The sequence below is a fragment of the Canis lupus genome, chromosome 4, assembly GCF_048164855.1.
Source record: "Canis lupus baileyi chromosome 4, mCanLup2.hap1, whole genome shotgun sequence".
Classification (NCBI taxonomy): domain Eukaryota; kingdom Metazoa; phylum Chordata; class Mammalia; order Carnivora; family Canidae; genus Canis; species Canis lupus.
In genome coordinates, this window is record NC_132841.1 from 29335627 (window position 1) to 29363239 (window position 27613).

At 47.1% G+C, this 27613-nt stretch overlaps 1 long non-coding RNA gene across 1 annotated transcript; it reads right to left on the bottom strand.

Moving 5' to 3' along the window:
- Window positions 1–21114: 21114 nt before the first annotated feature.
- LOC140631529 (uncharacterized) lies at window positions 21115–24345 on the bottom strand. The gene is made up of 3 exons (XR_012029071.1): window positions 23730–24345; window positions 23297–23418; window positions 21115–23012 (listed from the first exon to the last, which is right to left on the bottom strand). It is a non-coding gene; the product is annotated as an uncharacterized lncRNA (long non-coding RNA).
- Between the last annotated feature and the right edge of the window lie 3268 nt (window positions 24346–27613).

Sequence of the window (27613 nt, forward strand, 5' to 3'; positions counted from 1 at the left end):
GGATAAGAGCATGGACTCTGGAGCCGGACTGTCTGGGTTCAAATCCCAGCTCTGCCACTCTTCCCCTAGGAGATGGTGAGCAGCTCACTTGATATCTCTTAGCCTTGCTTTTCTCTTCCATAGAATAGAGACAAAATGTCCCCTTCCATGTAGGTTAGTCATGAAGCTCCCTACGAGTGTGGGCTGCCATCCTCATCCTCATTATAAGTGGCACTACCGCTACTTTGCTGCCGAGCACGCTGGAGTCCTTGGAGTGAATCTGCTAAACCCAAGAGCATGTAAGCTGGAAGTGATCTTAATTTTCCTCCCCACCGGGACTGGGAATAGGGTGAGGCCAAGGGAGGCACTGGCCTCGGGAGTAGAAGTTAAGATAGTACCAAAAAATCTCAGTAATCAAAATAAGACATAGTTTAATGCAGTATTTTTAAACATCAGAATGAATACCAAAAAGAGGTCCATAAGGTACAAAATACCAAAATGTAAACCTACTTGAAGGGCGTGTTTCTTTCCCTGCGTGGAATGAAGTCTCCACAGGTCCATGGCATCCCATTTTTCTGCTACTCTTGGGTAATCACTGGAGTAACCAAGAGTCTTATTTTCACCAGTTAGAACATCCAGTCCAGTTAAGACCACAGTCTCGTCCCATTTCTAGCCAGTCTCCTCCAGCAGTTGGGGCTGGAATGTCACTGGCCTTGAAGGGGAGAGGCAACCTACCTCTCTCCTGACCTCTGCTCTCCAACTTCATGCATGACTTTGGATTCTGACCCCTTAGGGTGAAGCCCAGAGAGGCAGGGGATCAAGGGCAGGATGTCCAGCCCCTCCTCCAGCACAGCATCCGGGACCTGGTGTTGTTCTCCGTGGAGTTGGTAGATAAAATCCAGCTCTTTCTGATATGGGGCTGTCATGGGTTCTTGGATGAGCCCCTGCTGGGAACTCCATCATCAGCCTTGGCTGATCACCTCCAGATACTTCCTTAGCCATTGGGCCTCTGGGAATCCTCTTGAGGCCATACTGCCCCTCCGGGTCTGCTTCTTTGAAGGAGTTGCACAGCCAGATGCTAGCACACAGGCGCTCACCTATATCCTTGCTGGCAAGAGGGCAGCTTACCCTCGTGTGCGCCTCGTTGTCCCTTTTACTGCCCCAGACCCTTCCAGCCACAGTGGCTTTCCATCAGACCTCTTTGACGTGGAGCAGACTCCTATCACTATGCTTCCCAAACTTTCAGGCACCCATATCAAGCCCTCTGTGATGGTTATTATTTGTCGACTCAACTGGGTTAAGGGATACTTAGGTAGCTGGTGAAACATTATTTCTGGTTGCGTCTGTGAGGCTGTTTCCAGAAGAGATTAGCATTTGAATAAATAGACTGTGTAAAGAAGATCCATGCTCATCAATGCGGGTGGGCATCATCCAATCCCTTGAGGCCTGGAACAGAACCAAAAAGCAGAGGAAGGGCAAATTTTCTCTCTTCTTGACTAGGAATATCTATCTTCTCCTGCCTTTAGACATCAGACCTTCTGTTTCTTGGGCCTTTGGACTCCAAGACTTACACCAACAGTATCTTACCGGTTCTGTTCTCTGGAGAACCCTGACCGACACACAGTCCTGAAAGCCTCTCACTAGGTTGGAGGTGAGGACAAAGGCCCCAGCACCCTTACTCTTCCCCCAAAGGGAACTCTTCTGAGGGCCTCTTCCCTATCCCTTTGGGGGGGGGCGGGCGGGGTGTTGAGCTAAGGTCCCCAACCTGCTGTTACTCATCTACCTTGAAGCCCAGCCTGCTGCTTTAGCATCTCCTTTGAAATCAAAGGGCACCCACCACGGTGGTTCTCAACCTTGGGCAGCTTAGCCAAAACTGAGGCACAGGGAATGGCCCCTGGGTTTCCTTGGGCACTCACTGTCCCCTGAAGGACATGTCTGGTTATTCTGGTCATACATGAGGCATCTGAGGACCAGAGGCAAAGCCCTGTGAGCAATCAGTGGCAGAGGCCCTGGGCCTCCTACCTGCCCCATCAGCCATCCAGGTGGCCACCCAGGAAGGACATGAGTTAGAACGGACATGGGCAAAAGTCAGCCTCAAGGGGGGAAAAGCAGGTGGCTATGTGTGGGGGTGGAGGATCTTCAAAATGGATATGACAAGCCACGTGGCTTTAAGAAGTACCTGCTGTGTATCCAGGCTCAATCCCTGACCTCAGCGAGTGGGGAGGCCAGCTGAGCAAGAATTGCCCATGTGCAGGCACAAGGGACAACAGCATAAATCAGATCCCACCTGTGACCAGGTCCTGGAGGACGAAGAAAGCTGCAAGGGTCAGAGCAGCCCAGGAAGCTCCCTGTGGGAACAATACCAAGGCCTCTTGGCAAATCCACAGGCCTCCAGGTGGAGACTCTTTTAGTATCTGGAATATGATACAGGGGAAGGGGAGGGGAAGGGGGGGCTCTTCTGTCCTCTTCCGACAAACATGAGCTCCTCCTTCACCAGACACACAGGCTAAGCCATCTGTCCTAGCACCGTGCCAGGACTGTGTGACCTTGGGCCCATGTCTCGGCCTCTCTGAGTCACTGAGTTTCCACCTGCCCCTCTTTGTAAAATGAGGATGATGATGCCGCAATCAATTCACAAGGCCATGGAGGGTTACAATGAGGTAATGCATAGCCGGGGCCCAGCAGTACCTGGTGACCATTCAAAAGTACTTTCAACAGGAGCAAAGCCGAGCCTCCCGTGGTGTGCCGGGCTCTGTGCCATCCGGAGGGTGGAAGTGGGGAACGCTGAGTGGGACCACGCTCTTCAGCGCCCCACCCGCACTTCCCATGAAGGAGACAGGAATGTTGTCCCAAGTGCTGGTCGGTCAGGCATTCAGTCGACAAACACCCACCCAGCAGCCGGCCTTGGGCTCAGCAGATGCACAGAGCCGGTAAGCACAGCCGAGGAGAACAGCTAGAATGGAGCTGGCCCAAGGGAGAGCCCACCTGAAAAAAGGGTAAGGGGGGACTTTCCATAAGAGGTGCTGTTTGAGCCAGGCCTTGACTAGGGAATGGGAGTGGGTAGGAAGGCAAGACAAGGGGAAGAAGGAGGAGCCCACATAGAGCGGGGACTCAGAAAGTGCCCCCAGGAAGCCCCAGTAGGGTAGCCAGGGTTCTCTGGCCATGGGGGAGCTTAGGGCTCTGCTCTCCTCATCCCTCTGCTTCCCTCTTGCACTATGCACTCCCTGGGGGTAGGACCAGATCCATCCCAGTCACGGGGGAGGCCCTGGCCCCCGCCTCCTGCTGCCTCATGGTAGATGCTCGGGAAGTGTTTGCCTAACTGCGCTTAGGCCTCTGGAGACTGTGCGCTGGCTACACCCCTGGGACTCCAAACCCTCTGCTCATTTGTGCGGCAATATTTGCAGAGCACCTACTGTGTGCTGGGCACCTCTGAGGGTGCCGAGGTGCAGTGGTGGGCAGGCATGAGGCTAAGAGTCACCGACAAGCTGACCGCGATGACCCTGGGACCTGGGGGCCTGCTCTGCGCCCCCAGTTCCAGCAGGCAGGGGCACTCCAGGATTGCTCCAGGTAGGTCCAGGTGGGTCCAGGTGGGTGATGGGGACTTGTGTCTGGCCGTGAGGAATGCTGAAGTACAGCTGAAGGGCACCCCAAACTTCTATCCCAGGCCTCCAGGAGCATCATCTCGGCCATCCTCCACCCGGCCTCTTCCAGATGCTGTTCCTGCTCTGGCCACATCTCAGGGAATCAAGCCACTGGGGAGGCTTCGGGCCACCTCCTTGACCATCCACTCCCTGCTGTCCTTCTCCCCTAGCAGCTCAGGCTCTTCCAGAATCTCCTCTCAAGCCACCCCAGCCTCCCTGCCACCCCCTCTGCCCTGGACCCCAGGGGGGTCCCCTCCCCACTCTGGTCAGGGGCCTTTCCCCTCTGCCAGAACCCCCCTCCAGGGAGCTATTCCACATCCCCCGTAAGGCTGCCCCTTACAGGCCACCTCTCTCCACAGGTACCGCTCACATTCCCTAGCCTCAGCCTTAGAACAAACCCCACCACCACCACAGCCTGTGCCCAGGGCTGCAGTATCTACAGAGCACTGAGTGTCCATCATCTCAACCAGCCTGACAGGTGGGCCGGGAAGGTGAGCAAGCAGGTGACCCAAGAGGGGCAGGAAAGACAAGAGGCTCAGCCAAGGCTCAGGAGGCTCCCAGCACTCGAGGGGCCAAGCTGGGATTTGTTCCCTTTGCTCCAGCTTTTCAAGGCAGGGCATTCCCCACAGTTCCATACAGCCCTCTCTAGAGAGCCTAGCATGGGGGTGTGGTGGGGGGAATTGCAAAATTGTGACCCAAGGGCCCAGGTGTTTGGTTGGCCAACAGCATTGTGCAGCGTTGCCTTCCGATGCTGCTGGTGGGTCCTGCTCCGTTCAGTTCTCCATGGGCCCCCCCACCCCTGCCACCCTCATGAATTTCTTCTGTCTGCCTTGCTTCTGGAGGCATCAGAGTTTGTCGCCCCAAGTGTGACCCCTGGAAGCTGTGTTTTGTGTCCCTGCCCCTCTACTACCCTGGTGCTCACTACACTCCCTTCCAGCCCTGTTGGCCGGGGGGCTCTCGGCACCAACACTAGGCTCGCAGCCCTGCACCCTCCCACTCCTCTGAGCTGCTCCACCGTCCGGCTGCACCCTCTCCTCTTTCTTACCCAGAAGATGCTCATTCATCCATTCATCCCCCGAACACGCACCACATACACACTCCCATGGGCCAGGCACTGTTCCGGGTGAGGAGAACCCAAGGGCAGCAAAGATGGAGTCCCTTCTGTAAAGGGCTCCCAGCCTTTCTGGGGACACAAGCACATAAGGGATAAGCTTAGAACAACTTTCAAGTGCAGTGCGGGAAAGGAGCACAGAATAATCTGGGCCTTGCTCGAGTATCACCTCTTTCAGGATGCTTTCCTACCCACCAGACAGTCAGGGACTCTTCTGGTGTGTGCCTGTGACCCCTTAAATGGGCCTCTAGTACAGCTTTTATCACACTGCATTATGGATACTTTAAAGCTAGGATCAGAGACAAGATACATTATTATTTTTAAGATTTTATTTATTTATTCATGAGAAACACAGAGAGAGAGAGGCAGAGACACGGGCAGAGGGAGAAGCAGGCTCCATGCAGGGAGCCCAATGTAAGACTCGATCCCGGGACCCCGGGGTCACATCCTAAGCTAAAGGCAGACACTTAAGCATTGAATCACGCAGGCATCCCAAGATGTATTAATTTCAATATAGTCCAGGTCCTGGTGACTGTCAGGATTGAGTGAATGAATGAATGAATGAATGAACAAATACAGGCCATGATCAGTTTGTTCCTCTGGGGTATTTATATTTGCAAATGCGCTACTGTGTATACCCATTTCTGTTAAACCTGGGTATACTGCGTATACCCATTTCTGTTAAACTGTGGGTCCATCCCTATGGACCCACAGTTCCTTTTTGCTGGCTCCATGCAGGCCTCTTGCCAGGTCCTGGGCCCCCTGGACAAATGGGACGTGGCCCTCGGCAGACGGCCGGCAGCAGGGCAGACAGGCCCATAACCAGCGAGCTGTATCCAGCAGCGTGCAGCCCTGACCCGGCGTGCATGCGTGCAGCGCCACTCTTGTCCCACGGATAATTGGAAACGTGCCTGGTGAGTCCATTGGACCCAGTCCTCTGGGAGTGATTTCCACACTACGACGACCTGCCCTTGAGCGAACAAGAAATGATGAGAAAAAGAGGAACTTCTATCCGTGGATCTGGAAGCTCAAATGTGGCCCAGGGAAGCAGGAAGAGTGGCTAGAAAGGGTTGAGGACAGAAGATGGGCAGCAGGCCTTGGCGTGGGCCCCAACCAAGCAGCATCTGGACCGTGGGAGGGACTGGACAGTGGCTGGGACATCTGCGTATATTGGAAAATATGCCCGTAGCAGGGTGACAAAGCTTGCTCGGAGGCAGCTGCGCGGTGGTCCTGCAAGCCCATGCCCACCTGGGTGGCTCTCCCCGTCCCCCTTCCCTCCCCCTGCCTTCACCAGCCTGTGTCGCCTCTCATGGATGTAGAGACTAAAAGTCTTGCTCTCCCGGCAGGCAGCACGTGGACAGGAAGTGGCATTTGGTGGAGCCCTGATCAGGGGTGAGAACACCACCGCTTCCCCAAATTGGTTTTCCGACAGTAAATTATAATTGCTCTAAGTGTTCTAGAACTCGGGGACTGAGATTAATTACGGCTCTGTATCCTATGGCGCTCTGAACTTTAAGCACAGCATGGTGTGCAGGTTGTTAATAAGAAGGAAGATCTGGGAGGACTTTTCAGATGAGCAAATAAAAAAAGAAAAACAATTTGAATTGGCTTCTGCACCTGCCAAGGGGTTCCCTTTGGGCCTGAAAGGATGCTTTCCATCTTTCTAACCTGGCCGCAGATCGTGTTAATGATGACCAAAGCAAAGTGGCTGCTGGGGCCTGGGGACATGTGGCAGGCCTCCATCCACCTGGCTCAGAATGAATCCAAGCATGAGGCCGGTCAGCCCTTTACAGGAATAACAAGACAGGCAGTTCACAAACCCAGATGTCAGGAGAGTCGGGAGGGTAAAGTAAACGAGTGGGGCTTCCAGGCGAAGTGTCTGATAGGGAGTGGTGGAAACTGGGGAGCCAGGGAGCCCATTCTCTCCGAGGCCACCTCGACGTGGCTCCGGCCAGCCACTGTCACATCCCGGCAATGCAGCCTGGGCTGCTGGGCCTTCAAGAACAGAATTCCAGGTTTCGATATAAAATCTATTTTTATACTTGGAAGCTTATTATAATTTTAACATATTTCATGGAATCAAATAAAATCTATCCAGGCTGGGGATGCCTGGGTGGCTCAGCAGTTGGGCGCCTGCCTTCAGCTCAGGTCACGATCCTGGGATCCAGGATCAAGTCCCACATCAGGCTCCCCGTGAGGAGCCTGCTTCTCCCTCTGCCTGTGTCTCTGCCTCTCTCTCTCTCTCTGTGTCTCTCATGAATAAATAAAGAAATCTTTAAAAAAAAAATCTATCCAGGCTGGAATTTGGCCCATGGACCGCCATCTTGAAACATCTATGTCAGAGACCCGTTTCTTTCCTTGGGTGAATGGTAGGTTTGGACCTCTCTCTCCTCCCACGGAGAGGAGAGCCTCCTGCCCTTCCGCCTCCTGGTTCCTTCCTTCCGACTCCATTTCTCTCCGCATGCTCTCCACCGGCTCCATCCTCACCTTCTCATCCATCTCCCCCATTACACCTCAAGTCCCTTGACAGGCATGGATTAGACAGCCCTGTTCCCAAGCAATAGAGAAGGCCCCACAGAGTAGGGGCTCAAACAATGTTTGTGGAATGAAAGAATGAAGAACAGTATGCACTTTCAGACCTCTCTGCTTTTCTCATTCTCTTCCTCCTACCTCAACAATCCCTAATCCAAAACCCGACACATGCCTCCAGCCCAAGCAGGCATCCCCTGCAACCCCTTCACCATGTTTCCAGGCTCTGAAACTGAGGTCAGAGCCAAGAGGGATTAGAAGCAGAAGGGACATAGAGTCTACGGTCCAGATGAGGGAAACAAAGTCTGGCAGGAAAAAAAGGATTCACATAAGGCCGAGCCGTGAGCTGGCAACCAAGCTGAACCTTGAATCTGGAATAGGGCAGTGTGATGTGGAAACCCCTGACATCTCCCCCTTCCTGAGCTTTCTCTCCTTCTGTCTCTCTCAGAGCACTGCCCACATTCAGGGGGCCAAACGTCCCACCCACTCCCATCCTGGGCAGATGCAGACAGAAGACCTGAGAGCCATGACCATCCCGACATGCACTCAGCTCAAAATGTACTGGGAAAACCATTCGTGTAATATAAAACAGAAATCACTATTTAGAATGTGCAATTAATTTATTTTACTAAAATGTGTTTTGAAGCCAGGTCCCATGGCTGCTGCTGGGCCCTGAGGGCGGGACCCACTTTGGGGATACTGACCCTTGAAGCCCGATGCCGGGCTATGGCCATGACTATGACCGACCCCAACCCAAGGCAGCTGCTTGCCAAGATGGCAAGCCATTATCAGGACACAAGAAGGAGATTGGAAGGGACGTGTGTTTGTGCTGGGGGCTAGCTGGCTCCCCTTCATCTCTTCTTCTCCCAGCTAGAAACTCAGAGAAGGAACCACCCAGTGAGAAATAGAAGCAGGCAAGTATAGAGGTCAAGAATGTGGGTCTTGGAGTAAAACATCTGGATTTGAGTTCAAGTTCCAGTGTTTACAAATGGGTGATCTTGAACTAACCCTTTTATCCCTCTCTGCTTTAGCTTCCATCTCTGCCAAATGGGGACATGTGAAAAAAAATAAAACCACTATATTTCCAGGTTGAAAAAGTGCCGAGCATCTTACATACTATAGATCATTTAATCCTCATAACACCCCTATGAGACACATACTCCATTTTACAGACATGGAAACTGAGGCACTGAGAGGCAAACTGGACTGTAAAGAGTGATCCAGCTGGTAAATACTAGCACTGTGATTCAAACATAGTTACCCCCCTATTAAGTGAGTCTAGAAGCCACATTCATCTTTTCTTAATTGTTAAGAAATTTAAGAAAACATAAACATGATTCAAAACCCAGAAAGCACCAAAGGCAGAGCAAAGCCTCCTCTTCATCACTCTGCATCTTCAACCACCCTCCCCTTGATAACCACTCTTCTGTCTCTTATTTTAACTCGTAGTTTCTTTAGGAGTGGGCAAGCAAACATGAACACAAAGTTTGTCCCTCCCCTTTTACACAAAAGGCCAGATACTAGACACATTGCTTTCATCTTGTTATTTTTATTTTAAAATAATTTTAGATTTTTATTTTTAAATAATTTTTAAATAATTTAGACTCACTCACTTAGAAATTGCAAAATAGAGCAGCCCGAGTGGCTCAGCGGTTTAGCACCACCTTCAGCCCAGGGCCTGATCCTGGAGACCCGGGATCAAGTCCCGCGTCAGGCTCCCTGCATGGAGCCTGCTTCTCCCTCTGCCTGTGTCTCTGCCTCTCTGTGTCTCTCATGAATGAATAAATAAAAAGGTTTAAAAAAAAAAAAAAGAAATTGCAAAATAGTAGAGAATTCCCACAGACCTGCCCCCCCAGCTTCCCTCAGTGACAACATCTAATGTAACTATAGTACAGCTATCAGACCAGGAAATGGACAACGGCATAATCCAATTACTATCCCTCCAATTTTTACGAGGTTTAGGCACACCACTTTTAATGTTTTTTGGTAAATAGCTCTATGACGTTTTATCCCATGTGTAGACTTGTGTAAGCACCACATTGTCAGAATTCAGGGCTGCTCCCTCACCACAAGGAACATTCCATGTGCTGCCCTGTTAGAGCCATGCTCTCCTCCCAGCCCTAACCCCTGGCAACCAATGGGCTATTCTCTATCACTGTATTTTGTCATTTTGCGAACAATAGACAATAAATGGAAGCCACAGTACATGACCTTTGCGATGGGTTTTTTCATTCAGCCTAAAGCCCTTGGGATCCATCCAGCATTTACCGGCACCACTAGCCTGTTCCTTATACCATAGTTATAGACACCCATTTCTCTGTTGAAGAACCTTTGAGTTGTTTTCATTTTTTAGCTACTACAAATGGACCTATTTGCACACTTGTGAGTAAAGTTCTGCATGAATGTAAGTTTTCATTTTTCCTGGGTAAATACCCAGGAGTGGAATGGCTGGGTCATATGTTCCTGTATGTTTAACTTTGTAAGAAATTGCCAAACTGTGCCAAACGGAGTGGCTGTTCCACTTTTTGCCTTCCTGCTGGCAACGCATGACAGCCCCACATTTTCACCAGCACTTGATATTGTCAACAATTTTTATCTCAGCCAGCTTAATATGTGTGTAGTAGTGGTACCTCATAACATACCTTACTTTTTAAGCTTAGAACGGCTTGGAGCTCTTTCTATATTGGAATAGAAAGCTACTCTTTTTTTTTTTTTTTTTTCCTGCAGCTGCATCGTACTTCTTTGTACACCAATATTTACTTAACTTTTTTTGGTTGGTGTTTGGGTATTTTCGATCTTTGCTGTTTCAAGCATTGGAGGCCCAACTCTCAACCAACACATTTAACTGCCTTTGTACATCTCAAAGGGGTTATGTACATATATCCTGTCTCCTTCAGCAAAGGGTCCTTTTAGTGATTTTTAAAACCGTAAGTGAAAGAAGCCTAACTTGAACCAGCTTGAAAATGAAAAGAGGAGGGCATGATTGGATCGTAGCTGGAGGAACTGAACAGCCAAGCTGTAGAAACAGTAGGCCCAGGAGACCCAGAACCAGGGCCCCAGATGGACCTCCTTTGTCTCTCCGCACTTGTGTCTGGTTCTTCTCCCCTTCCCTCACAACATAGCAATAGTGACCACCAGCAGCGCCCCTGTGTTATCTGGCGGCCCCCCTACTGTGGGGGGACTACCTCTCTTTGCCAGACCTGAATCAAAAGTGTCAGAGGAGGAGTCCAGCCCTGTGGGAGAAGGAGGGGCAGTTTTAATGCCATCTTTACCATCTCGGAGATGTAAGATCACCCCTGAGATAGCTGTGTGTGTAGAGGAGGAACCCTAAGATGCAAAAATTTCTCTTTTCCCAGGGTTGACTTGCATGGGATGCACTCCCACATCTCTCAGTACAGACAGCCAGGCTCAGCACACATTAGATGCTAACGGCATGCAGCTGGTGCAGAACAAGATACGTGTCAATCAATCAAGCATTCTACTAAATTGCCTCCTATTTCTTCGCATGCTGGGGGAACCCACCATTTAAAATAATGCCGTTAAATTCCTCTGCGAAGCAGGCTTTCTTCACAGCAGGATTTGCTTAAAGTGGGGCATGCCTGTAGTCTCAGTTCCTGGGGGAAACCTTTGATTTTCCTGACAACCCACTGAGCTAGGCGAGGATGTTAGGAGGGCAAACGGTTAATGGATGTGAAAGCTTTCCCTGACCTGTAAGTAGCATAGAAATGTAGGGCCTCACCATGACTATTATGATTACCCTTATTTCATCTCGTCTTTGAAGAGCTTTACACTGTAATTTTGGAAGTGGAATTGGAGACACCTCTGTAACAGTTCAACCTCATACTTCTCCTCCAAGGCTCAGTCCAGGGTCTCAGAGCATCGTTTCCCAGCGGCCCTGTTGCTGCTATTCAATGCCACATAAAGAGATTTCCACAGCCAGAGGCGTCCTTGGATGGGAATAAAGGGATGCACTGAGGCGGGGGCTTCCTGAGGCACATTTAGCCCTCTCCAAACTACCCTGTGCCAGAACAGCCCTCTCTACCCCAAATTTAGGGATTTGAGTTAACAGTCTCTCTGGAGAACTTGACTGTATGCCAAGCTCTGTGCTGGATGCTGGACTTCCAGGAAGCCCACGGTCTGGGGGAGGAGGTGCATCCAGCTAACTATCCTTCCAGGCAGTGAAGGGAGATGCAGAGGTCCCCAGGACAGAGGATTGGGAAGGTGCTCAGGGAAGAGCCCCAGGTCTGAGCTTGATAGGGAGGAAATGAACATCTGAATGACACTGCTGACCTTAGCAACCCCAAGGCTTCCCCAGCTGTCTCTCAGACCCCAGGGCCGTTACACTGCGCAGGCAAGGTTTTCCCTAGAATCTTACTCTCCTCTACATTTTCTCTCCCTTTCTCTAAATTTCTTCTCCTTGTTTCTAAGGAGTCCCCAGCCCACTCGCCTTCCCCAGAGGCCACCTCCATTCCCACCTCTCTCCCCTGCTTGGTTCTGCAGAGAATCCCACCACCTTCCCCTTCCCTCACTTGCTCTGCTGGGCCACAGTGAAATGTATTTAGCTCCTAGAGCCTTTGTCATAAATCAGTCTCTCTGGAGGCTCAATCATTTTTATTGCTCTTCTGTGAGCATCCTGTCATTCCTCTCCCTGTCTCAGATATTGGCAAGCTTGGAACTCACGGCACTTTTCCTGGACACGTCTCATTAGAGACCTGCCCATGGCTCTCTGCCTTTGTACTGTAGGCTTCCACAGCCAATTATCTTGACCCCATCATGACTTTTGGCAGACACCCCAAAAAAGCAGTTAGGGTTGAATCTACATTATTAACTGGGAGTCTCTCAAGACCTCACCACTCCTGTCCTTCCTTCTCATTCCCATGGAGCAGCTCAGACACTAGAACTGAGCCTGGACAACGGTACTGATGGCTACCATGAGCCCCTCACCCCATAAAAGGCTAAAGGACTCTAACATAGAGTGAGCACTGAACTGGAGTCAAGAGGCTCTGCAAAGTTTATGGTCCAGAAATGTTGGTGAGTGAGCAATAGTGATCACAAGGAAATGAATTATATTGAAGGGGTAATATATGATGATAATTAATAAACACAGACAGTCTGAAGTCAGTGAACTTGATGGAAAATACACAGGTCACTAGGACCTTGAGGATGTACAGACAAAACAAGGAGGGGAATCGCTGCAGACTGTTTACATTCTTGCCACCTCAAGAGTGAGGTGAGCTGAGAACCCGCTGGAGTTTGACCAAATGAATCAGGGATTCCAAGAGAGCTGATCTGTGCATAAGTCTCTCCCCACTTTAGAAGAGAATAGCAGAATAAGATATTCTGCAGCAATGTAAATTCAGTTTATAACATATATGCAGTTATTGGAAATTGGATGCGGACCAACACATGGTCTAATTAGTTCTGCCTAAGGAGCTTGGGAAAGGTCTGTGCTATGGACAAAGAAGGAAACCAAGGAGGCAGTATTTGAGAGCTATGTTCAGCTTAAATAAGATCTCTGGACTGTAGAGACCATGGTTTTCTCCCATTGACTTGGGTTGGGATCAGTCTCAATTATGTAATGTGGCCACACATCCATATGCTGTACCTATGCTATTGATTGGCATTGCTGCCTGAAAGAATCTTGATCTAGGGGACCCTTGTCCATCAGCTTAGTTGCAGAGCACCTGTGTCAGTGTGATGCTTAGACCCTTGGCCTACCCTATTGCCCAAGAGAGTTGGACCCTCCTAGAAAGGAGCAGTTGGAATAAAACCAGGAGTCAAAAAGTGGAATTTGTTTTTTCCTTCAAATCATAGTTATTGAGAATCTACTATGCATCAAGCACTGTTTTAAGGGCTAGAGGTACAAGAGTAAACAAAGCTGACCAAAAAAAAAAAAAAAAAAAAAAGCAAAAAACGAAAAACAAAAACACCTTACCTTTATGGTGTTTATGTCCTAGTTCCTCGGATATTTTCTAAAATTCTGATGATGCTGTGGATAAACTGAAAGTTTTCCTTTCTTCAATCTGTCCTCCTCCCCTCATACTCCAACAACAGAATGGGTAATATAGTAAAACACCTAAGCCTTAAGATGTGGTCCAGAGAGAAGGCTAACTATGTTTCCATTCAAGTGGGAATACGATTAAGCACATCCACTCACTATTTCATAGTCAAGAACTGAACAGCAGTCTCTATGTCAGGTATAAACAAGATTAAAATGATCAGCGTGACAACCATGTAAACATTATTCAGGAAAAAAAAGAAATAGAAAAGCAAAGCAAGAATGGATAAAGAACCCAGTCTGGAAAAAGAGTAATCCCAAATAAGAACACTTCCCCGATCTAATAAAACTTGATGAAAAAAAAAAAATGGCATCAAAATAAGAGCCAAAGAACAATATGCAGATGAAGAAACAGGCACCAGACTTACCCTATTACCTGAAACAAGCAAAGAAACAGGCAAAATCCATGAAACAACAGTTTGCAAGACACATGGAATAAGAAACAAAAGATGGAAAACAAATAAGATGAGCCTTACAATTGCCCCAGCATACTGCGCAGTCTCCAGGCAGCAGCACGTGCGGGAACTCATACAGGGTGGGAATCGTTCCTGTCCCTGGGCTTTAAATAAAGTACTTCAAAAGATTTTGCTTCAGGATAGAGGAGTAAAATTAGTCCAAGATTAAAATGCTGCTCTGATCATGCCAAACAAAGCTTAAAGTAATAGGATTGTGTTTCTAAGAAACTTAAGTACATCCCAGAACAAGCTCAATGACATGTATAGGAATATAAAGCTTTCTAGCACCTAATAAGACAAAATTCAAAATGTCTCACATCCAATAAAAAATTCCCAGAGAAGCAGGAAAAGATAATCAATAATTAGGAGAAAATATGTTCAATCACACCTGACCAAGAATGACACAGATACTATAATTAGTACACAAAAACATTAAAATGGTGATTATAATCACAATCTGCATGCTCAAGAAACTGAAAGAAAGAGATACAGAGACTGGTGATGCAAAGACCCAAATCAAAATCCTAGAAATCAAAAATTTAATGTCTAAGATGGGGGGAAAAGAAAGCACTTGGTGGGATTAACAGCAGATTAATGATCACAGAAAAACAAAATTCATAAACTTTAAATAGAGTGATAGAAACTACCCAAAATTAAACAGTGAAGAATTAACATTTAAAAATAGATGGACAAAGCAAGACGTAGGTGTAAGGCAAACTCAAAGGACCTAATAGATGTGTAATTAGAGTCTGATAAGGAAAAAAGGGAAGACATCTGAAACACAATCACTAAAACTTAAAAATTTAAGAAAAATATAAACACAAAAGATGCAAGAAGCTCAACAAACCTCAAGCCCAAGAAACATGAAGAAAAATACACTAAGCCACATGATTTTTAAAATCACTTAAAATTAGTGATAAAGAGAAATTCTAACAGTAGCCAGAGGTAGGCTGAGGGTGAGGTATATAGAGAGGAATAAGGGTAACAACAGATGTCTCGTCAGAACTAATGCGAGCCAAAAGAGATGGAATGGCATCTTTAAAGGACCACAGGAAAAGACCTGCCAACCTGGAGTTCTATACCCAGCAAAATGATTCTTCTAAAATGAAGGCAAAGTAAAGACATTTTCAAACAGAAGCTGGAGGGATTCATCACAACTTGGAAATGAAAAGTATGTGAGTGAACATGGAAAATTTTTTTTCTTATCATTTAAAGGGACATAAAAGCTAATTGACTGTTTAGAACAAAATAATCACAATCTATTGTAGGGCTTATCACATATAGAAGTAAAATGTGTAACCAAAATAGTTTCAAAGCCTGGAGAGGAAAAGAGAAGTATAGTGTAAGAATCTTACAACAAATGCAAAGAGATATAACAATAAGTTGAAAGCATAGACTACAAACTCTAAAAGACTAAAATAGTGAAATAACTGAAAAAAGAAGTAAGCCAGCAGAGAGATAAGGAAATAACCAAGGGGTGCAAGGAAACTTTTGGAAGTGATGTATACGTTCATTATGTTGATTTATGTTACTGGTTTCATGGTGTACTCGGATGTCAAAACGTATCAAACTGTCACTCTAAATATGTACAGCTTGTTTTATGTCAATTATATCTCCATAAAACTGTTTAAGAAAGCAATAGAACAATATGGAGAGGGAGCTTCAGAGCCAATGAAACAAAATAAGAACCGTCAAAATACCTTTACAGAATGAGAAAGAAATCATAAGAAATTAAGAATAGAATCAATGTAGGGATGCCTGGGTGGCTCAGCAGTTGAGCGTCTGCCTTCGGCTCAGGATGTGATCCCAGGATCCGGGATCCAGTCCCACATCCAACTCCCTGTAGAGAGCCTGCTTCTCTGCCTGTGTCTCTGCTTCTTTCTCTCTATGTCTCTGATGAATAAATAAATAAATCTTTTTTAAAAAGAATAGAATCAATGCAGATGACAAATAAATGCCTGATATCAAATAAAGTGTTGAGAATGGGCTACCAAGTGGTACAACTCCAGGGAGTTGGCATGTCCTAGTCTTTGATGTGAATGGGGGCTCCCACAGCTCTGCACTCCGAGACCTCACAGCCCTCTGCTCAAGATGATCACAGTGAATGCAGAAGAAAAACACAAGAAGGTCAAAGTAATATAGTGAGATTTTAATGGATTTGGAAGACAAAGTTGACCTTCTATTAGGAAGCAGAAAGCATGGCAAATGAAATAGAAATATAATAATAGAAATTTTTAAAACCCTGAAAAGAAAAAATAATGGAATTTGCTGATTAAAAAAACTACTTTTCCCAAGGGTCTTGGGTAGGAGGTAGGAAGATGATATAGAAAAATCAACATTGGGCAGCTCCTGTGGCCCGGCAGTTTAGTGCTGCCTTCAGCCTGGGCCTGATCCAGGAGACCTGGGATCAAGTCTTGCATCAGGCTCCCTGCATGGAATCTGCTTCTTCCTCTGCCTGTGTCTCTGCCTCTCTCTCTCTCTCTCTCTCTCTGTCTCTCTCTCTCTCTCATAAATAAAATAAATCTTTTATAAAAAAGAAAGAAAAATCAACATTGAGACACAACTAGGAAAAAAATAAAGAAAAGAAAAGAAAAAGACACAGCCAGGTAATGCTTTTGGACCATAAGGACAAAGAGAAAGCTCTTCAGGAATCCAGGTAGAAAAGTTAGGCATCAACAAGCTGCTGTGAAGCAGGCTGGCCTCTGGATCTTTGGTTAACAGTATATCACTTGAGGAGAAATGGAGGAATATATTCAAAATTCTGATGGAAAGAAAATGTAAGCCAAGATTATTATATCTAGCCAAGATGTCACTCGAGAATAAAGGCTACAGGAAGACATTTCCAACTAGGAAAGAATTGAAAGAATTATACTACTCCTGATCCCATGTTAAAGAGCTATTTGATGATATAATTCAGCTTAAGTAGTGGTCGGAATCTAGAAAACCTCCTAATATCTACATTTCCTGTTCCTCTAGTTATAGGAATCTTGGCATTTCCCCAGGCACATTGCCACACACCTGTAAGACCACGTACCCTCGCCTCCCCTACAGCCAGTCACGGTCAAGTTGTGAAGTGTTAGTCAATAGTATATGAGCAGACATGGTGTATGCAACTTCCAGAAAGTCTAATTAAAGGAAAGGAGGATATCCCTCTTTGGCCTTCATCCATTGTGCAGCCTGAAGGACAGATGTGATGAGTGGGGCCATCTCAAACCATGAGGACAAAGCCTAAATCCTAATGATGTTAGAGAAGACACCTAGAAGGAATTTCGCAGCCTAATAAATTTGTGTACCTGCCTCACCTCCTCTGGACTGTTCCTTCAGGCTTACTGTGTACAAACAAGAAGGAGACTTTTTATTTTGCTTAACCAGTCAGTTTTTGTTGTTGTTTTATGCAGTGAAACCAAATTCTGATCGATACATCAGTCAACTAACAGATATGTCTTAAATCAGGGACTGAGATATGGAGACATTATGGTTTTCATACTCAGAGTTCATGAAATTCCTTTCATGATGTCATTAAAAACTGACATTACCAAGGGATGAAATAGAAATGTTAGATAAAAGAAAATTATAAAAATAATAATATAACTAACAATATCAGGAAGTGGGAGGAGAGAATCAGGGAAGTATAGGTGCCCATCTCCTCAGCTCTCTGAGCATGAAGTCAATCAATACTGTGCAAATTTAAAATATGTCGTTTTAAAACCGACTGCAACTTCTTAGTGTTTTCTATAATCCCTGAGAGAGAATCTGTTAGAAAATAATATCTCCTGTGCTGGCGAAATATTTATCTAAATGGAACCGTTCCTTCCATTTCATTTTCCTTTTTGCTCCTCTTTTAAATAAACACAAAATTTAACATAATACTTTTTATTAAAATGTTGCCTGCGTTGTATGACCCCCCACCATTATGTTCCTGTCTATGTAGACGCTATCGAGATATCTGCAAGTTTTGATTTCTGGGGACGACTGTGAGGATCTGATCCTCTGTGAGGATCAGTCACTACCTTTTTCTTGGTGGTAGGCTTTATTTCCTGAATTTTTTATAATGACTGCTTGTAACTTTTCTTTTTTTAACATTAGTGGATTTCCAGTATACATTTAGCATACGATATTCTTCTAGTACTTACCAAGGGCATCCCTCCAAGTCACTGACCAATGCTTTACATTGTTTTTAAATTTATTGAAACGCTCTTACACAAAATTTCAGGTTTTTTAAACATCCCACCTCACCTTCTTACCTCAGTTTCTTTGTAGTCGGGATTTCAAAAAATGGAGTTTCTGATCAAAATGGCATGCATGTTTTAAACCTTAATAGTGAAACAATTGCATCCTATTTACACTCTAAACCACCAAGCATGAGAGAACCCATTTTCCTTCTTCAGTAATGGATTGAATACTACCAACATTCTTTAATTGTGCCATATTGGTTTAAAAAGTAGTATTTCCGGGGTGAGTGGGTGGCTGGGTCGGTTGAGCATCCGACTCTTGGTATCAGCTCAGGTCATGATCTCAGATTGTGGGATCAAGCCCCACGTTGGGCTCTACACTCAGCAGGGAGTCTGCTTGGGATGCTCTCTCTCTCTCTCTCCCTCTCTCTCAAGTAAATAAAATCTTTTTTTTACAAACCTGGTATTTTATTGTTATTTTATTTCCGTAATTCTTTTTCTTAAGATTTTATTTATTTATTCATGACAGACACACAAAGAGAGGCAGAGACACAGGCAGACGGAGAAGCAGGTTCCCTGCGAGGAGCCCGATGCGACCCCGGGATCGCGACCCGAGCTGAAGGCAGACGCTCAACCACTGAGTCACCCAGGCACCCCTATTTCCTTGATTCTTTGTTAGAAAAGGACTCTTTTATTCCCCTTGCATTATTGGTTATTTGTGGCTTTTCCTTGTCCATTTATCTATCAGGTTATTTGTCTTTTTCTTATCAACTTGTAAAAAGCTCCCTTTAGATAAAGGCTATCAATTTTTTGTAATGTGTGCTATAAATCTTTTCTCCCAACATTTATCATATGTCTTTTGATTTTGTTTATGGTATCTATATCCAGACATAAATGCTTAATTTTTATGTGGCATATATCACTTTTACTGTTAACAGTGAGATCATTTTTTTTTTCAAATGCTGAAAACTATACAAAACCAAAAGCAGTGCTCTTGTCCCATTGCATCCCTCCCATCCCCATCCTTACCCTCCGAAGTCTAAGCACCCCAGTGCGGCACAGGGTCCAGCAAGGCTGCTCCATCCTCCTTGGTTGACCAGATCCTGCCCGAGGACAGTCTGCTGGTAGTTACTTTCATGCACATCAGGGGTCTCCTGTCTCTGAGCTGAGCCTCTGGTGTCCCTTGCCTTAGCCAAAGCCCATTTTGATCCAGACCCTCTCCTTCTCTAAGGAGGATTCCAGGAACCCTGCCTTCCTGGCTGCCAGGCTCAAAAACTCTCTTGCCCTGAGCTCAGCTGGTGTCCAACCAGTGGGCACATACATGCCTTCCTGACCCCCACCCCCCAGCCTCCATGCTGATTGGTCAGGACCTGCACCTTATCACCCCTGACCCGAGCACCTTTCTATCATCCTTATTTCAAATACACTTTAATTATCCATTTATAGCTGTGTCGTTCATCTCTGTCTATCTCTCTGACTCCTGCTTCTCTTCTTTCTAACAACACCTATGTTCTCGGCTATTCCTATTTTTCATATCACTGTCAAATCCAACACATCCTTAGAGAGTCCCTGATGACCACCATGAGGGGACAATGTAACCATTTTATAGAAGAGAACACTGGGCCTGGGAAAAGCCAAGTGAGTGTCTCGAATTTTGAGATGAAGCATAATAAATTGTAGGCTTGGCCGCTGGAAATGACTCCAAGGTATGTTCTTGTCCAACACTGTGCCTTCAGATTGATACAGTCCTACCCCATAATAGCTTACTGGTTTGATATTTCAAACACCTTGGAATGCAAGATGCCAACAATCAGGTATGCTCTACTAATCAGAAGCAAATAATTCTATCTGCGGACTTCCAACAGTTTGCCAAATGCCTCCTAATCTGGCCACCTTCATATAAATTGCTCTAAAATGTTATTTTATGAATATACAGTATCCAATAACAAATAGTATCTTTTTGTGAAATTAATTTCAATTTAGCCTTAACTAATACTAAATTGCTATGGAATTGCATATTACATACACATTACTACAGAAAGAAGTTCATCATGATTAATGTTATTACAGTGAACACCAAAGGAATTAATAATGATTTGCAGTTATTATAAAGTGGTACTGGTGTAGGAAAAAAGGTTAAGTCTAATTAAATTCTGGCAACCACTTTAGGGCCATGCAGCAATGAGGATGCTGGATTTTATGTTAATTAATTCTATATGAAATGTTGCTGAAGTGTTTTAATATTGTTCAAAGAGCCATGTTGTGACTACCAGTGTATGTTTTGATTTTTTTTTTTCTGTAGTGACCTGGCATGGGTAAGGTGTTGAATGTTCGGGATTCACCAGATGTTAGGAAGCTGGGGGTTTTCTGATTCTGCTCTCAGAGGAGTGAGGCTTGCTGGTGAGACCAATGTCTCCAGTTCCCTGTAATGATCCAAGCTGGGAAGTGGATGACTTTTCTTTAGGAATGGATCTTGGGGGAAAAAAAAAAGGAATGGGTCTTGGCTTCCTTGAGTTGTTTTCTGGGTTAGACACCGCTCCACAACTGTCCCTTCATGTGGGCAGGATGAGTAGCCTGGACATCCCAAAAGGGCCCCACTTTCTTCAAAACAGGACTCGGGTAACACGGTGTCCGATCTTCCACTATGATGAATGGAAGTCAGCATGGATGAGCTCGGGGCTTGGGAGACTCTGAAGATTCAGATTTCGTTATGGTTCTGTAGCTCATTTCCTTTGTAACTTGGGGCAAGTCATTTAAATTCTGAGTCTGAATTTCCTCAGACTTCACAGTATTGTTTTCAGGATTAAATCAGAAAATGGATAAGAAAGAGAGATGGGAAGCTCTGGGAGCTAAATAAATTCGTGTTGTTATTTGTGACCCTCCGCTGGGTGAAGTTCCACCCTTCACATGGCTCATTCCTACACTCAGCCGGATGAGCTCCTTGAAGATGGGGCCAGACCTTTTAAATATTGCTCCTGCTTCATGCCACCCAGAAATATTTAATATTTCAGATAGTGGTATTTGGTGGGAACTTGTTTTCATTAAAACAGATTCTCAATCACTTGACTTTTTAAATTAATCAAAGCACGCAAGTTAGTGTCTTTAGTTGTCTTGCATCTGCAAGCCAAGGGCATAGCTTAAAGCTTGGCTAGAATAAAGTTCAAACAACTTTAATTCAAACAAATAAATTTTAGTCGAAAGAATGGATGGGGAGATACTTGGACGGATGGGTGGGCATCCTGATTTCTCTGACCCAATACAAACACAGGATTTATGATAACCCATCTGAGACAGAATCTGAACCCTGATCCCAGCCCCAACAGTCGCCCTTCCAGTCTTGGGGGCACTGGCGGGAGGTCAGGCTTTGGCAAATTTGCCTGTGACATTGCCACCCCTAAGCACTGTTTATGGCACATAAATACCTCCCAAGCCCCCAGCAGCTACTTGCCTTCCAAAGTTCATTTTTAATACCATAAACCCTGGAAGCCTCCCCAGAGCACAAACCATCCACAATGATCTCTCACCATAATGGGGAGAAAAGGTATGTCTAGGGCACCCGGGTAGCTCAGTTAAGCGTCTGCCTTCAGCTCAGGCCATGATCCCAGGGTCTTGGGATAGAGTCCTCCATCTAGCTCCCTGTTCAGCGGGGCGTCTGCTTCTCCCTCTCCCTCTGCCTGTGGCTCCCCTCTGCTTGTGTTCTCTTTCTCTCTCTCTCTCTGTCTCTCTCTCTCTGTCTCTCTCTCTCTCTCTCCCCCTGTCTCTTCGTGTCAAGAATAAATAAAATCTTTAAAATTAATTAATTAATTAATTAACTAATTTTAAAAAAAAGAAAAGGTATGTCTAGCCCAGAGGGTCTCAAATTTCAGGGGTAAGAGAATTGCCTGGAGGGCTTGTAGAACACAGATCTTTGTGTCTCACCCTCAGAATTTCTGATCCAGTGGGTCCAAGACGGGGCTGCGAATTTGCATGTCAGCAAGTTCTCAGATGATGCTGTGACTGCCGGTCCAGGGACCACACTCTGAGAACTTGAGGTCTAGCCCAGGGGTCCCTGTAGAACTTACGGCAAGTGGTGACTTAAGAGAACTATTGAGAGTAAGGAGTTTGTTGAGCACCAACACGGCATCTCCCTGTTGCCTTCCAGCAACATTCTAAAGATGGTGCCCTTACTACCATTTGCTTTTAGAAGAGGAAGCTGGCTTGTGGAGGGAAGCAGCACAACCAAGGTCATGGGAGGCCAGATCTTCTCTCATTACCCTGTACTGACAGTCTGGCTGGAAAGGCAATTGCCACATGCAAACAAAGCGTGTCTGCCAGGAACAGTAGCTAATACAATGAAACACATGATGTGTGAGTCCACAGTGTTTCACAAGCAGTGGGTGGGCAATGACAGATTGATTGACTAAGGGTCAAGTGTGCCAAGGATCCTGGGAAGGAGAGTCTAGCCCAGTTCACTTGACCAGTTATGTGACTTCAGGCAGGTCGATTAACCTCTCTGGGCCTCCCAAATCTGGCCCAAAGTGCTCATGCTCTTTCCACCTCTGGCTTCCCTGTACATAACAGGTCTGCATCTGCAGCGCCAGGAGCATCTGAAAGCCTTGTGCAGTGGGCTTTCCTCTGGGGCTTCATGCCTTCCAAACAACCCAGAACAATGCGAAGGGGGTCCGAGACACCTCCTCGGTCCCTTTCTGTCTCTCAACCAGAGGCATCTAACTAATAATCTCCCTGAGGCCTTTGTAGGGCCAGGGAGGAAGGAACCAGAAGCCAGAAATGCAGACAAGCAAACCCTGATTAAAAGGAAACCTATTTTGTGGAAATTACTGTAAAATCAAACCAAACCAAACCAAACACCACCATGGCTCTGCCAGTGAACTCCATCTTTCAGGGCTGCATCATCAGGCCCGAATCCATTCCGAGTCCATTAGCAGCCCGAGTGTCAGCACAGAGGCCCCCAGACTCCTTGGAACCTCGAGAGTGAATCTCTGGGGAGCTGACTCAGCGCTTTGTCTTTGCAGAGGTAGAGAAATTGGATTCCAAGCCACGGAGGACAGCAAGTCTGCATCCAGAAGCCTGGAGAGACAAAAGACTGCTGTCAAAGAGAGGAGCAGCCCAAAGTTCCGGCCTAGAGCAAAGGTGGCAGCTAGGAAAAGGAGGAAGGGAAGGAAGGAGGGAGGGAGAGGGGAAGACAAATGGATGCATTGTCCACAACTCCATGGCAGACACCGTGCGTGCCGTGTCATTAATCCCAACAACAATAAACTTTCAAAGCAGACGTGGTGATTCCCATTTTACAGTTGGCATAACTGAGGATCGCACCTCGGAGTGACTTAGGTAGCTCCTACCTACCTACCTACCATGGACTCAAGCAAGGGAGACCACATCTGTTCAAATGCAGATGTGTCTGATCTTGAAGGTCATGCACCTCCAGGTCCTCACCCCAGGCAGTGCCTTAGGATCAGCGGCTGAGAAGTTTCCACTAGAAGAGAGGAGAGAGGGTGACACACTCACCTGAGTGGTGCATCCCACACACCCGATGAGCACTCACCAGATCCTAAGCCCAGGGACACCTGGCCCTGCAGAGAAATGGAAACAACAGCCTTGCCAAAGACCTCTAAGGTTGCTGGGGGTGGTGGGCAGACGTGCACAGATGGGCCAGTCTTGGGAAGCTCCCTCCAGCTCGACGGGCTGACCCCCACCCTCCAGAGACTCCACACCCGTCCTGCCATCCTGCCGTCTAGCCCCTGGACCCCTCCTCAACCAGCTCTACGACTGTGATGCTTCCCCCACCTGACCCTGGGCATCCTGGGGAGTCGCTTCTCTCTTCCTTGGCTTCTCCTCCTCCTCCCTCCAAGCCCATCAGCGCAGGCGTAGCAGAGAGGGGCTAGGCCACAGCAGCCGTCCCATAGAACTTTCCGCACCGTCCATCGCAGTAATCACCAGCCACATGAGCCTATCCATCATTTGAAATGTGGCTTGTGCAAATGAGGAATTTTCTTTGTTTTATTTCAGCGCATTTCCATTTCAATCCCTGTAGCGGCTTCGTGAATACCTGTTGGCTGGGAGAGAGGAAGATAAGAGAAAGAAAAAGGAGGAGAATGAAAGGAAGACGAGGGTGAGGGTAGGGAAAATCCAATCAGTACAAGCAGGGAGGGAAGGAAGGAGGAGGGAGGGAGGGGAAAGTACTGGTATCAGAGAACAGACAGGCAAGCGCAGGTTGGTGTGGGCTCTGTCCCCGCGGCCTTCTTAGCCCTTGGTGAGCACAGCTCCTGGAGAGTCCAAGTCCAAGCATCTTCCAGGACATCAAGTGGTCACCACCCCCCAAAGCCCCTGGATGCAGAAGCAGAGACCCAAGAGTGTCAGATAGACCAGGCCTGGCCCTCCTCCTGGCAGCACATCGGGGGTGAGCTCAGAGGTGGGAGATGCCGGCCTCCGCCCACCCCTCACTCCTCCCCCCTACCCTGCCTCTGTCTCCACATCAGCAATAGATTTCCAGGACACTCTAATGAAGTACATCTTGAGTCTCCTTTTCACGGCTAATGAGGAGACAACAAGAATTTGACTAATACCAGTACAATTACTGGAGCAGTCAAGCGAGGGCCTCTGATTAGACGTGATAATTTGCAAGGCTGGGCTCTTCACATTAAGTTTGCAAACAGTTTAAAAATCACTTCCTCTATTTATCCAGCTAATCCCTGTTTAATGACTCCAGACCCAAGGAAAGAAAGGGGAAATGTCTCTTTAAAAATTAATAAATAAATTAATTAACACACCAACAACCCCAACCTTATTTGCCCAGACAGGAGAGATGGCAAAAGTACAACCTGCCCGTCATATTTTCAGGCAAACTCGTGGAAGATTTCCCAGCCGAGAAGGACTCTGCCTCTTGCAGACCCCGGGCCTTGGGCTGGCTCCGGCCCCTCACCCAGGCCACTCCCACCCTCGGAAGATGGAAGTGCTTGTCCACCTCCCTGTTGATGGGTCTGATGGGCAGGTTCTGGAAAGGCTGCACGTGGTGGTCACCGGTCTCAGAATGGTGTTGGCAGGACGGACACACACGGGTGGAATTCCAGGGGGTTCTCCATGACCTTACCATTCGAGGAGCGGTCCAGGCCCAGCAGCGTGGGCATCGCCGGGGGTTGCGACAAACACAGACGCTCAGGCCCCACTGAGACCTGCCCGTTCGGAATCTGCGATTTTGCAAGCTCCTGAGCGACGTGCACAGGCCCGGAGGTCCACGGAGCGCTGCTTTAGGACATAGCATTTGCCTGACGCCGAGGACTGACCTGACCTGGGGACGCTCGGCTTTCTGGATTTCTGTACCATGAAGTCTGCGGACCTGTGCTTGTCTGTACTCCGCCCTCCACAGAGGTTGGCAGCAGGGGTTATTCAAAAGAGGAGCACATTTGGGAAAGGCTGGGTTAAACCAAATCAAGATTCTTGGCTTACCGCAGGTTTCGCAGCATCTTTGTAAACCAGCAAGAGTGCTAACGTCCATGAGGGAAGACACTGTGGTATTTCCCAAACTCACTTGAAGTGGGAACCCCTCTCGGAGAGTGTGGAGCAAGGCGGGCTCCCCGTGACTCACTAGCACCTATAGAGGGCAGAGCTACGAGGGACAGTGGGGGATTCTGTGGGACACACGGGGAATCTGGTCCCAGCTGTGGTGTCCCTCTCAACAGCGAAGGTCTGTCCAGAAAGGGAGAGCGAGCTCGGGGCTCCCTGGATCTGTCCCAGACTTCCCTCTCCTACCACCTTCCCCTGGCACTCTCGCACTCCAGAGGAAGAACCCACCCCAAGTATCCAGAACTTAACTAAGACCATCAAACCTAGGCATCTGGAAAAAGAAAGGGATGGGGTGGGGGTGGCGGTGGAGGATACCAACCTCTTTTGCATTGTAACTCACTGTACACGGGATGGCTCACGCTGTTCCTCCTCCAAAGCCGGCTGAACCCAGAACTGCTAACGTGCGCAGATGAGGCTCATGTTGTGCCAAGAGCTTTCTGCGCCTGCTTCATCCAATCCCCGTGAGGGCCTGGGGTAGCCACCCTCACTGGCTCACGTTACAGATGAAGAGAACGAAGGCCACCGGCTTTCTAGGCTTGCTCAGGTCCACCCAGCTAAGCAAGCAGTGGTGCCGGGATTCAAACACCAGCAGACCCGGGGATCCCTGGGTGGCTCAGCGGTTTAGTGCCTGCCTTGGCCCAGGGCATGATCCTGGAGCCTCGGGATCGAGTCCCACATCAGGCTCCCTGCATGGAGTCTGCTTCTCCCTCTGCCTGTGTCTCTGCCTCTCTCTCTCTCTCTCTCTCTCTCTCTCTCTGTGTGTGTGTCTATCATGAATAAATGAATAAAATCTTAAAAAAAAATACTGATTAAAAAAAAAAAAAAAACACCAGCAGACCCAATAGGCTCCGAGGGTACTCGATCATGATTAAATCCTCGTTAACACACACAAGCACCCACACACTCAGATATCTGACCCTAGTCCTAAACCCTCTTGTGTTTATATATGTGAGTATACACATACACGTGCAGGACAACACAGAGTGAGATGTCTTGTCCCCGCAGGATGTGGAATCACGGAATTGGAAAGAACGTGGTAACATTTCCAACTGCAAACAGCTCACCTCATGCTCACAACGCCTCTGAGGGTAAAACAGAACAGTGTTCTTTCCCCACCGTACGGAAGGGAAGGCTGAGAGCAGAGGGAGGAAGTGGTTTGGCAAGGTCTCGTGCTCACCAGCAAGGGCCCAGCATGAATGTAGTGTGGCTCTCACCGTCTCCTGGGCACTCAGACCCCCAGCAGACACGGCTGTCCTCTCAGGCTGTGGCCGTCGTGCTCCGAAGAAATCCTAAGGCCCCGGGAGGCGTGGACCCTCAGAACTGTCTGTCTGGGATGCACGCAGAATTGACAGCCAGAGACCTTGGGGCCAAGACTGGGGTCTTGGAATTTGAGCCTCGACTACCACATGCCCTCTACACACCCATCCATGCACATACCACACGTACGCAATACACACATGTACATAAGACACACACACAGCCATGCACATGCACACACACGATACACATATGCACACATATAAACAAGACATACACACCCACCCATGCACATGCACATGCACACACACAATACACATGTGCACCCATGTACACAAGACATACACACTAAATACACAGTACACACATACACACAATACATACATACATACCCACACATACACACTGATATACAGTACGCACATGCATATACATCATGCACATATATATAATATACACATGCACACACAATACACATATGCACACATTACACAAGATATACACACCCACCCATGCACATGCATACACACATATTCACATATTCACACACATACATAAGACATACACACTAAATACACAATACACACATACACACAATGCATATATATCCACACATACACACAGATATACAGTATGCACATGCCTATACAATATACACACATGTATGATATGCACACACATATAATACACACATGCACACATGTACAATGCACATGCATGCACATGCATAGATGATACACATGTGCACATGCATATGCAATACAAGCACACATGCTCACACACATAATACACATGCACACACACATGCACACTTGTACAACATACACATGCTTATGCATATACAATATACA